This window comes from Sminthopsis crassicaudata, chromosome 1, assembly GCF_048593235.1.
Source record: "Sminthopsis crassicaudata isolate SCR6 chromosome 1, ASM4859323v1, whole genome shotgun sequence".
Classification (NCBI taxonomy): Eukaryota; Metazoa; Chordata; class Mammalia; order Dasyuromorphia; family Dasyuridae; genus Sminthopsis; species Sminthopsis crassicaudata.
In genome coordinates this window covers 171,769,025-171,781,555 of record NC_133617.1, presented here as the reverse complement: position 1 = coordinate 171,781,555, position 12,531 = coordinate 171,769,025, and the positions used below count along the sequence as shown (strand labels likewise).

The 12,531-nt window shown below is 37.2% G+C and overlaps 1 long non-coding RNA gene across 1 annotated transcript; it reads right to left on the bottom strand.

Moving 5' to 3' along the window:
* Positions 1-5,652: 5,652 nt before the first annotated feature.
* Positions 5,653-12,309, bottom strand: LOC141544772 (uncharacterized). The gene is made up of 2 exons (XR_012482797.1): positions 12,103-12,309; positions 5,653-7,175 (listed from the first exon to the last, which is right to left on the bottom strand). It is a non-coding gene; the product is annotated as an uncharacterized LOC141544772 (long non-coding RNA).
* Positions 12,310-12,531: the final 222 nt, after the last annotated feature.

Here is a 12,531-nt window from a genome sequence, read left to right as displayed (position 1 = left end):
TTATCATTTTATATGTAGGCTATTGTAATAATCTTCTGGTTGACCTTTCCAGTTAAGGTTTCTCTCTATTTCACTCTACCATTCAGTTGTCAAATTGGTCTTCTTTCAGCACAGTTTTAGTTTTGATCATATCACTGTTACCTTCCTATCCCAATTCCATTAACTTCAGAGACTCCCTATTACCTTCAGGATCAAATATAAAAATCTCTTTTTGTTTTTTAAAGTCTTTTACAACTGGGCCCCTTTTTGTGTTTCCAGTCTCCTATACTTTTCCAAATATTCTGAAATTGTGATACTGGATTTTCACAACATAATACTATATATCCTGATTCTGAAAATACTATCCCCAATCCTGGAATTCTCTTTTGATTCAGTTCTAACTCCTGGATTCCCTGATATTCTTTAAATCTTTACTGAAATTCTATCCTCTCCAAGAATTCTTTACTGATCCCCCTTAGTATAAATGCTTCACTGTTCTCAATTATCTCCAATTTAACATGTACATAGCTTACTTGTGCATAACTGTTTGCATGTTATCTCCTAGTACTCAGTAGAGTATCTGGTATATAGAAGATACTATAAGTGCTTGTTGACAGACTTTTTGCTCACAATATAATAGTATTGCCAATAATTATGTAATGACAGCAATGTGATTGTATATGCTTCATTATTTTTGAGAATGTTGGTTTAACATTTTGTGATACAGTCATTTTACAGTCCTTTGAATTTCTGTTTTGATGTTTTGTTTTCATGTTTCCATAAAACATTTTGTTTTATGGGGTAAAACAATTCCTCATAAAGCTACATATAGCCAAATGGAAGAAGTACATTGGCAGTTGTGCTTACTTAATCATGATAATTTTTTTTTCCTTTCCTTATGTCAATTGTTCTTGAAGCCTAATCAGAAGTTGTATTTTTTATTTTTAATAAATGGATTCAAACTGAAACACTGTATGTGAAAGATTTGTAAGTGGGCTAGAAATTCTCTTTTCAATTTTATTTTAAAAGTGTGAAAATAGTTTTTGTAGTTAACACATTTGCATTATTTTCAATTACTCAGAGAGGAGAGAGTTTGAACATAGGATGAGAGGATGATCAATAGGGTCATATACTATAAAAATCTTAAGAAAGATGAATACTGAGAAAAGGGCATGGTATTTGATAATAAAGAAATACTGAACTTTGAAAAGGAGAATTTCATTTGTAAGAATATGAAGAATAAGGAAAAAAACTTGAGATTGAAAAATGTTATCTACATTCAGAGAAAGAACTGATAAACAAAAGTATGCATAGAAAAATTTTATATGATACATACATATATAAATACATTTGTATGTATGTATATACCCATAAACACCTGTATAGTACATCTCCATCCATGTCTGCTCATGCTATGTTAATTACTCTTTCCCATAAGGGAAAAACAAACAAACAAACAAAAAGCAGTGTCTCTTACTCACCTATGGAAGCTATACAGTGATTTGTGAGAAGGTGTGGATATATTATGAAAGAAAGGAGAGAACCATCTTTTTTTTGTGTAGTTGCTGCAGGTGCCCAGGTCCAGATGAGGTTATAACTAACTTGCCCAGGGGAGAAATCAGGGTGGTGCCATAGGAGGATAGTATTTATAGGAAGCAAAGTGGAAAAGTATTAAATTATGTAGTTTTGTTGAAGATAAGTATATGGATAGCTATAGAAAGAATAATGAATATATCCCATATTACCACTCTCTGATGAGTTGTGCAAATGTTAATCAATAAACACATTTTTATTAAGTTTCTACTACAATGCAAACACTTGGGGTTAAGCCATGTGTATTTCTTCTCAAGGGGGTGACCCTCATTTAGAGGGTCATTAGAGCCAATTTTTATAAAACAGAAATACTGATAATGATGATGGTGATGCTATAATAAGATCCAGCACTTAATGTAACATCTTAAAATTAGCAAAAAGCTTTACAATTTGATGCTTACAATAATACTGTGATGTAGGTATTTATTAACACCATTTTAGAAATGAGAAAAATTATACTGAAAGAGGTTGTGATTGTCTAAAATTCCACAATTATTAAGTGTTTGAGGGAGGATTCAAATTCAGTTCTTTCTGATTTAAAGTTCAATCTACTGCGCCATCTATCTATTAAAAATATTTACTATTTTAATGATATTTTTATTTTGAGAGACCACCTCTACCTCATATTTTATTAAATTTCTTTTTCTATTCAAAGTTATAAAAACATCTCCTTTCATTATTTTCTTATTTGAAAAAAATGATGGAAACTTTAAAATTTATATAAAACATCCAAGTGGGTTATGACATAGTATATAAGTTATCATTCTAAACCCTTTCTTTCCTGTCAAACTCCTGAGGAAACTGGAGAGCAGTTTGACAAAAAAACAAAGGGAGGAAGTAAAAAAAAAAAGAGAGAAAGAAAGAAAATACGTTTAAATGAGAAATTTACACATGGTGCCACAGTTCAATTGCATTTTCTACAATAAAACTTAAAGGTCTCATAATTTTCCTTTTTTTAAATAGGAAGGCAATAAATGGGAACATTGTTTTCAACTCTGATTAATGGAGAAATTCTAAGAAAACAAAGGAAAGAGGAGATCACAAAAATAAAATATGTAGTTTTTATTACATGCATGGAAGAGTTTTGGATAATCAAACTCAATTGAGTTATGATAAAAAGAGAAGTTAATAGAAAAACATCTTACCATCAAAAACATTTGCAAATATTTTCTTCTCATTCTCTTTACCCCTCCTCTCTCCTCCTCATTGTTATCTTTGTCATAGTCCTCCTTGTCCCTCCTCCTCCTCTTCTTCTCTCCTTGTCTGTTTATCTTTCTCCCATCTCCTCCCCTCCCCTCCCCTCTCTTCCCCTTTCTTCCCCTCCCTCTCCTCTCCTCTCCTCTCCTCTCCTCTCCTCTCCTCTCCTCTCCTCTCCTCTCCTCTCCTCTCCTCTCCTCTCCTCTCCTCTCCTCTCCTCTCCTCTCCTCTCCTCTCCTCTCCTCTCCTCTCCTCTCCTCTCCTCTCCTCTCCTCTCCTCTCCTCTCCTCTCCTCTCCTCTCCTCTCCTCTCCTCTCCTCTCCTCTCCTCTCTCTCTCTCTCTCTCTCTCTCTCTCTCTCTCTCTCTCTCAATACACAGATCCAAGATACATTCCCATAAGGATAAGTGGATTCATACCAGGATTTTTTTCTGGTAGCCGAGAATTGGGAACAAAATGTTTTCATTCACTAGGGAATGGCTACATATGTTGTGTTACATGAATTTCATAGAGTAATATTGTACTGTAGGAAATAGTAAATGCTGGAATTGCTAGAACTGACATGGACTGAAACACACTGAAGTAAATAAAATCAGGAAAACTATATATAATTATTTCAGCAATGAAAGTGGAAAGATCCAAAACATGAAACTGAAGAGGAGGAGGAGGAGGAGGAGTTATAATAACAGAACTTGATGGTGGAGAAAAGATAATGTCCCTTTCTGTTTTCATCACAGATGTGATCATGGGAATTGAATATTGCGTATTTTTAGAAATGATCAATAAGATTATTTTGTTTAATTGTTTTTTTCTTTTTTTTTTTAAACCTTTGTCATAAGGAGTGGTTTAATAGGTGCAAAAGATTACATTAGGGAATGAATTTAGTGTAACAATAAAATTTGTCAATAATAAAAGAAATAAAAATAATCATTGTGTTTGGAAAGAGCATGTATAGAAATCAATATATACTCCTGAGTGGTATTTACTTTTGTCATGGAAGAGGTGAAGACAGTGGACAACTCAAGGAGACATTCTCTTTGGCATGTGAAAAAGTTTAGATTTTCCAATTTGTGAATGATATGTTGATGGTGTCAAGCCCTAGAACACTGCACAGCATGTGAGAATATCAGCTGAATTTTAACCAAGGGAGTAGACTTCACTTGCTCAAATGATGATCATCTATTTCCTAACTCTTTTCATTAAATCAGCCCCAGTAGAGTTAATGAATGTTTGATAACTGTTCTGTTAGAATGGTCTCTCAAGATTATCATGCATAAGTCCCAAGTAAAATCCCATCTTTTACAACTCCTCTTAATTTTGGTGCATTTTCTTTTTAAATTATTTCCTATTTGTCCAGTATATAGCCAATTTGTATATATTTATTTACATGTTTTCTCTTTCATTAAATAGTGACCTCCTTGAGGGTAGGGACTGTCTTCCTCTGTTGTATCCTTAGTGGTCAAATATAGGATTTGATACACAGAAAGCACTTAATAAATGTTTGTGGATCAATTTTAGAAAAATTCTGACATGTAGAATGTATGCTTAATAAATATTCATTGGTTGATTTTAAGAAAATAACAGTTTTCATAGCTACTAAAAATTTTGTCTTTTGTTTGGTTCATTTACTTAATAAATATGTACAGTGCTCATTTAGGGGATGTTTACTCCAAAGATATGAATACACCCATCCCCCCGGGTTGGAATGGGTAGATGAGAGCAATTTGTCCAAAGTGCCATGAAGAAGGTTAAAGCAAGCATTGTAGAATGCTTAGAGCTTGATCAGATATTAAAGAGGCCAAGGTTATCCACTGTATTCTGGGTCATCTCCATTCTTTTGACCTTCATCTTGCTAATAGGCTTTGATGACTCTGGAATAGACAGTGAGGCTGATGACTTTGGGCAACTCTGCCTTACTTAAATCCAATTTATGCACAAATGAAGACATCAGCTTTGCATATAAGTCATCTTCAAAAAATACAAACAACAACAAAATTAAATGATTTGATTTTGAATAATTTGGTTACACAAGCAAAAAAACACAGATAGATATTCAGTTGGATGCAACCTCTAAGCTCATCCATAAGTATTTTTTTTTCCTGAGGCAATTGGGGTTGACTTGCCCAGGATCACACAGCTAGGAAGTGTTAAGTGTCTGAGGTCAGATTTGAACTCAGGTCCTCCTGACTTCAGGGCTGGCACTCTATCCACTGTACCACCCAGCTGCCCTTCTCTATAAGTATTTATCTATATATGCATAAAGGACAATTAGGTGATGAAGTACATAGAGTGCCGATCCTGGAGACAGTCAGACTCATCCTCCTGAGCTCAAGTCTGACCTCATTCACTTAGCTGTGTGAGAGTAACCTTATTTGCTTTTATTTCCTCATCTGTAAAATGAGCTGCAGAAGGAAATGGCAAATCATTCTAGTATCTTTGCTAATAAAACCCCAAATTGGGTCATGAAGAATTGGATGTGATTCAACAATTGAACAACAACAGATAAGGATAATTTCTATGTATGTATGTATGTATATATCTGATAAATTGTAGGTAAACAATGTTTGGCCAAAAATTGAAAAGGGGAAGAAAGCAGGATAGATTATATTTGGGAAATTGCAAGAGTCTTTTAACGATCTCAAACTTTCCTCCAAAACAAAAAATCATCTTTTCCTAATACTATTTCCCCAGATATTTTATAGCTTTCAGCTATGGAACACTGCAGCCTATGAAAAGATTAAGTCAAAGAAATGCTATAGAAAAAGACATATAGCATGAACTGAGTTTAACACTTTGTAAACATGGAATTATGAAAGAAAAATAGTATAATGTGATGACCAAATTAGCACCCTGGATACCTTGGAATCAAGCCAGAGTCAGGATAAGCAAAAGTCCTTGGTCTTTATTCTTGGTCTATAGGGATAGAAGTGAATTGGATGGATGCAGGATCTCCATGACCTCCCTTCTCTTCCTCTACTGCCAAAGTCCCTCTCTCTTGTCTTACTCCACCCCTTAGTCCCGCCTACAATTCTGTATACACCAAACGATTGAGCCAGCACAGAATAGTGGGAAGGGCCATTTTCCAAGCATATTCTAATAGAGTATTGTCCAATAAGTAATTTGCCTTACATGCTTGGTTATCTGATTCCAGTGCACCTATTCAGAGTTTCAGCCCTTTGCATATCCTGCTTTCTTTTGTTTTAGGACACAGGTGGTCACACCATCCCTGACTTCTCGGGGGGGGGGGGGGGATGAGAAGCTCAAAAAGAATGTGATCAAGCCCTCCCTGACTTCTCAGGAAAAGAGATGAAAACACTGAAAAGGAGGTGATCACGGCCCCCCTGACTTCTCAGAAAGGGAGGTGAAAAATACCATAGGGAAGTGGGGAGTCAAGCCAGATATTGCTAACGGGTTTCTGGGCTGAAGGGTCTTACTAGAGACAGGTATGCACAAACCCATCAGCATGGGAGGTATTACACAAGCACATTGCAATAACATACAGGCTATTAGTGATGACTCTCCCCACAGTCAGTGCAAGCTCAATGTGATGTAACAAACATGAATTGTAGATGAAGGTAGTGATATAAGAAATAATATGAATCAACATGGTATTGTAAAAGATTTCCAGAAGTCCTAGAAGGAAGGTATATAAACAACAGTCACACATACACCTTCTTCAGCAGCCAAGAGATAGTCCAAAACCAATATATTGTCCATTGCTTCACGTGTCAGGGAATCTAATGATCCCTAGAAGTTTTTGAAGTCCTGCAACAGTCTTTTTATATGTTAGGGAATCTAATGATTCCTGCAGATTTTGAAGTCCTGAAACAGTCTTATCATTTCTCAGAAAATCCAATGATTCCTGAGGGCTTTCAAGTCCTACAAGAGTCTTATCATGTCTCAGAGAATCCAATGATTCCTGAGGGTTTTGAAGTCCTACAACAATCTTATCATGTCTCAGAGAATCCAATGTTTCCTGAGGGTTTTGAAGTCTTACAACAGTCTTATCATGTCTCAGAGAATCCAATGATTCCTTAGGGTTTTGAAGTCCTATAACAGTCTTATCATGTCTCAAAGAATCCAATGATTCCTGAGGGTTTAGAAGTTCTACAACAACCTTTTCATGTCTCAGGGATTCCAATGATTCCTGAGGGTTTTGAAGTCCTTCAACAATCTTTTCATGTCTCAGGGGTTCCAATGATTCCTGAGGGTTTTGAAGTCCAACAATTTTTGATGTCCATGAGTCAAACACCATAACTGCCATGCTCTTTCAGTGGTGGACACAGTCTGTGATGGAACCACTCAATGTTTCTTGGGTTTTCTCCTTCGTTTCAAGAGTCTGCTACATCTCTCTCTGATGGACAGGTTGAATACGGCTCATTGGCACCCATCTGATTCCTTCTCCATCTGTGGAGATACAAGCAAACTGTCTCCCCCAAGCAGTTAACCTATCTGGTCCCTTCCATTCACCACTTTCTGGGCCTCTCCATATCACCTGGTTATTATCTAAAGATAGTGGAGCTGTTCACACTGGACCTGTCTGCTGGAGCCAGTGCATCTTTGTCAAAAATCAAGAAGTTAATAGTATAAAGAGCTAAATTTAGAAGTTCTCTAGGCATACTTGTGGCTCCCCATTTTGTTTATGGAGGAGTGTCTTAATGTCTCTATTTCTCCTCTATTCTATTGCCCGTCCTTGAGGATTAAAGGGCATGCCAGTAATGTGCAAAATCTGATACTGTGCATAAAAGTGTGCCAAATGTTTAGAAGTATATTCAGGTCCATTATCTGTTTTTATTGCTTATGGCACACCCATAATTGCAAATGCTTGTATAAGGAATTCAGTGACCACTCGGTCTGTCTCTTTTGCTGCTGGTATTGCAAAAGTGAATCCTGAAAAGGTGTCTACCACAACATGGATAAAAGAAAGATGACTAAAAGATTTATAATGGATCGCACCCATTTGTCAAATTTCATTGGGTCTCAAACCACAAGGTTTCTTCCCTGGAGGGAGAGTAGGAGCGTGGAAAGGAATGCAAGCTGTACAGGCTTTCACTATGCTCCTAGTTTCCTCTCTTGTTATTCCAAATTGTAAACGTAAAGCTTGAGCAGCCTGATGATATTTAAAATGAGATTCTTGGGCTTCCTGAAATTAAGGAGTATTGCCCAACATTGTTAGAAGGCTATCTGCCTTTGAATTACCATCAAAAATAGGATCTGGAAGTCCACTATAAGAGTGGATATGCAAGATATAAATAAATCTTACCTGGATGCTTTCTCACTTGCTCTTGAAGTTCCTTAAAGAGCTGATATATAATAAAGGCTACAAATGTTATTTGGGCTGTGGCAATTCTTTGTACCACACTTATTGAATAAGCCGAATCAGATACTATATTTATATCTCCTGGATAATAAATAAGAGCTAGAATGATTGCATACAATTCATTCTGCTGAGTGGACTGAAAAGAAGTTCTTACTACTCTCTTTATATTTAAATCACAAGAGTATACAGCACAAATATTATGTTTGGATGCATCTGTAAAGATAGTTGGTCCTTTAAGAGGAACTTTAGAAACCTTTTCTTCAAGAATCCATCGTCAATTATGTAATAGTCTGGTTATCTTTAATGGAGACCCGTGTGTAAAATTTGGAGCCATGGCTAATGAAATTTGCAATTCTGGAATGGTTTCACAGCATACATTAAGTTGTGCATTGGTATAAAAGGTGTATATCTTGTCAGGTCTTATCCCAGATAATTGTACTGCTCTCTTAATGACCTTTAATAAAATCCTAGCCACAAGCACTGGATAAAGAGTAAGGCTTTGTTCTGGTTGTGCTGGGAGGTTCACCCACTCTATCACACTGTCTCCTTGATGAAGGACTGCTGTGGGTGCTTCTTGTGTAGCAAAAAATTATATTTCCAAATGATTCTTTCCACTACATTAGATAAAGCCATTTCAACTTCTCTCAAAGCCTCTTGAGCTTCTTTTGTAATCTGACATGGTGAATTTAAAGCACTATCTCCCATTTTAAGGGGAGCAATTGATAGGTAGTCAAGCCTAACACTGGACGCATCCATTGGATATCTCCTATCAATTTCTGAAAGTCATTTAAGGTGTTTAGCTTCTCTGTTCTTAAGGACAATTTTTGTACTGTAAGCACCTTAGGGTATATTTCATATCCTAAATATTGAAAAGGAGCATGTCTTTGAACTTTTTCTGGAGCTATGTTCAATTTGTATTTCCTTAGTGTTTCTATGGTCTTTTGTAGACATGCTTCTAACATTTGTTCTTCAGATGCACATCCCAATATATCATCCATGTAATGAAATAACATTACTTTTGGAAATGTTTTCCTTACTGGAGTAAGAGCAGCAGCAACATACATTTGACACATAATAGGGCTGTTTTTCATTCCCTGTGGCAAAACTGTCCATTCATATCTTTTATAAGGCTCAATTAAGTTAACACTGGGCACTGAAAAGGCAAATCTTTTCATATCCTCCTTATCTAGAGGGATAGAATAGAAACAATCCTTAATATCTATAACCCAAAGAGGCCATTCTCTAGGTAATTGAGTAGGAGATGGAAGTCCAGGCTGAAGATTTCCCGTAGTTTCCATCTATTCATTTATCTTTCTTAAATCAGTCAACATCCTTCATTTTCCAAATTTCTTTCTTACAACAAATACTGGAGAATTCCAAGGACTTAGAAAAGGTTGTAAATGCCCTTGATCAAGTTGCTCCTGTACTATACCTAATAAGGCCTGAATTTTATCACTACCTAACGGCCACTATTCTATCCACACTGGTGTATCAATTTTCCATTGGATAGGTGGCAGGCCTTCAAAAGCAGCACTGCCTAAAAAACTGAAGTACTAATTTTTAACCCTAATTGGTGTAAAATGTCTCTTCCCCACAGACTGATGGGGATTTTTTCAACTATAAAAGGAGTAAAAACTCCTGTTTCACCTTCAAAAGTCCATCTCAAAGGGGTAGCACTAACTTCAGCTGCTATTGATCCTTCTACCCCAGACATGTAGGTGTCTCCCTTAATCTTTGGCCAGTGACTGGGCCAGTTGGCACCTCTAATGACTGTATGATTTGCACCAGTGTCTACCAATCCTTCTAATGGTATGCCATTTATATAGATGGTGAGCATAGGTCAATCAGCTGTCACTGCTGCTGTCTGATATATTCCTGAATTTTGTTGTTTTGGAGTCAGATTCTGGGTGACTATCTCCAGATTGCTTATTAGGGGTTTCTATCAATAAACGTGATGCTACTACTTCTCCTGGTTGATAAGTCACACATTGTCTACCTGTATTAGTGAATGGAATATTATGTACACATTCCCCAGTTTCCCACATCAGTGTATGGATGGACACTGTTTTGTAAGTACTCTTAGGAGGTGAAATGGTCAAGCCTACTGTGCCTGGAACAAAGGATCCATAGCTGGAGAGGAACAGATTTCACCTCTCCAGGGGTTATCTCATTTGTCCTACCTGCATACAACTCTATTCTCCTCAATTGAAATCCATTTCTCCCATCAGGTTGCTTCCTGGCTGATTGGACATATTTGGGTACTGAACTTCTAGGTACTCTCTGGGTGTAGCATTGGCTGCCATCATGCCCAAAGTATTTTTTTTTTTTTTTTTTTTGCCTTGGGCCCTGGGACTAGGCCCCTCATCCTGTTTCCCTGAATCAGTCTACATTCTGAGGCCCAATGGAGTCCTCTGTTGCATTTTGGACATGGGGTTTGGGATCTTGTTCCCCCACCCTGTTTTCTCATTCTGTCTCTATGACAACATTGAGCCCTACTTTACCATAATGAAAGCATTGATGAGTTTCTCTGGAAGTTTCTTGCCAAAAGGGACCCTGTCTTCCCATGTTCGGATCTTGGGAAGTCTGCACCATAGCCTGGCTAGAAAAGGTATTTGTGCCCACTGTGGCACAGTTTCTTATAATCTCCTCTAAAGGAATCTCCTTCTGTAGTCCTAGTATAATCCTTCTACAAACCTCATTAACATTTTCTTTAGCAAGTTGCCTTATAATTTCTATTACTGCATTTTCACCATTAGTCTGTATGACAGCTGTCTGCAAATGTCCCACAAAATCAGCAAAGGGTTTATCTGGCCCTTGTGCAATTTTGGTGAAGGCCTCTCCCTTGTCGTTTTTACTATGGATAAAAGCCTATACTTTGATAGCAGCAGCAGCAGCAGCAGCAATTTGCTCATATGCTACTATGGGGTAATTAATCTGTACTGAAATGTCTGCATAAGAACCTACAGCTGTTAGTTGTCACAGGTGATTGGAATATTAACTCCACGTTGACTATTTTGTTAGGCTTTTATCTTACAGAGGTCATTATATTCAGAAAGCCACAACAAGTTTTGTCCAGTTCTAAGCATGCCCTTGCTATAGATTTCCAGTCCCTAGGGGTTAAGACTTCATAAACTAAATTCTGTAATAACATCTTAACATAAGCTAATGTAGCCCCATAAAGAGTACAAGCTTTTTTCAGGTCTTTGAGGATTTCTATGTCAAAAGGAATATATTTTCTCCTTTCTTGACCTGAAGTGTTAAATTGTTGAAGAGTTAAACAGGATACATTCCTTTTTTCAAATCAGCTAAATCCTGTCCTTCTTCTGTGGCTTTAAGTAATGCCTTTTGCAATATAGTCATAAGAGGGGTTGATTGCTGGGGGGGAGGTGCTGGTGGTATCATTGGCCCTCCCACTACTCCTCCTCCCTCCATCCCGGAAGGTGGAGTTGATGGGGGTGTGTCAAATGGCTGTTTTGTAGGCAGGGTTGAAGCTGCCTTGTGAAAGTGAGAATCACCACACCCTTGAACTTCACTTAATTCCTCATGCCCACTGGTGATATCACCATTAATCTGTCCTTTGACTTCCTCTTTTTTCTCATACTTCCTCATCTGTCTGTTCTTAAAACTTTTCTTTTTTTTTTTTTTTTTTTTTTTATAACTTACAGGATTCTTTAAGGCCAATTGTATAATGTCGTATATATAAAATGTTTCCTTGGAAATTGAATCAGGACCTTTGTCATTACAACATTCATATAGTTGCCCCTATATCTTCTTCCTTGAAGAACCAAGGGGATGTGCAATCTAATGTATCCACGAGTCCATCAATCTGCTCCCAAGTCATAATTAAACTCTGTCTCTTTATCAGTCTGAATATACTTCCTGTAGATCTCCTTTAGGGTGGGGTTGGGGATGAGAGAGAATCTTTTCCTAATATCTGCTCTATTTCAGCTAGAAAATGAGAGTTACTAGTTTAGCCCTTAACAAAGTAAGTTCTCTGTCTATTAAAATACTCACCCTATTTCCTGGTCACCAGGGACTTCTTCAGTGAAATTAGGGTTCTTAGTCCACATGTTGGGCACCAAATGTGATGACCGAGTTAGCCCCCTGGTTACCTTAGAATTAGCCAGAGTCAGGATAAGCAAAAGTCCTTGGTCTTTATTCTTGGTCTTTAGAGGTAGAAATGAATTGAATGGATGCAGGCTCTCCCTGATCTCCTTTCTCTTCCTCCACTGCCAAAGTCCCTCACTCTTATCTTACTCCACCCCCTAGTCCCTCCTACAATTCTCTGTATACTCCAAATGATTGAGCCAGCATAGAATAGTGGGAAGGGCCATTTTCCAAGCATATTCTAATAGAGTATTGTCCAATAAGTAATTAGCCTTAAGTGCTCAGTTGTCCAAGTGCGTCTACTCAGAGTTTCAGCCCTTTACAGTATAGCAATGT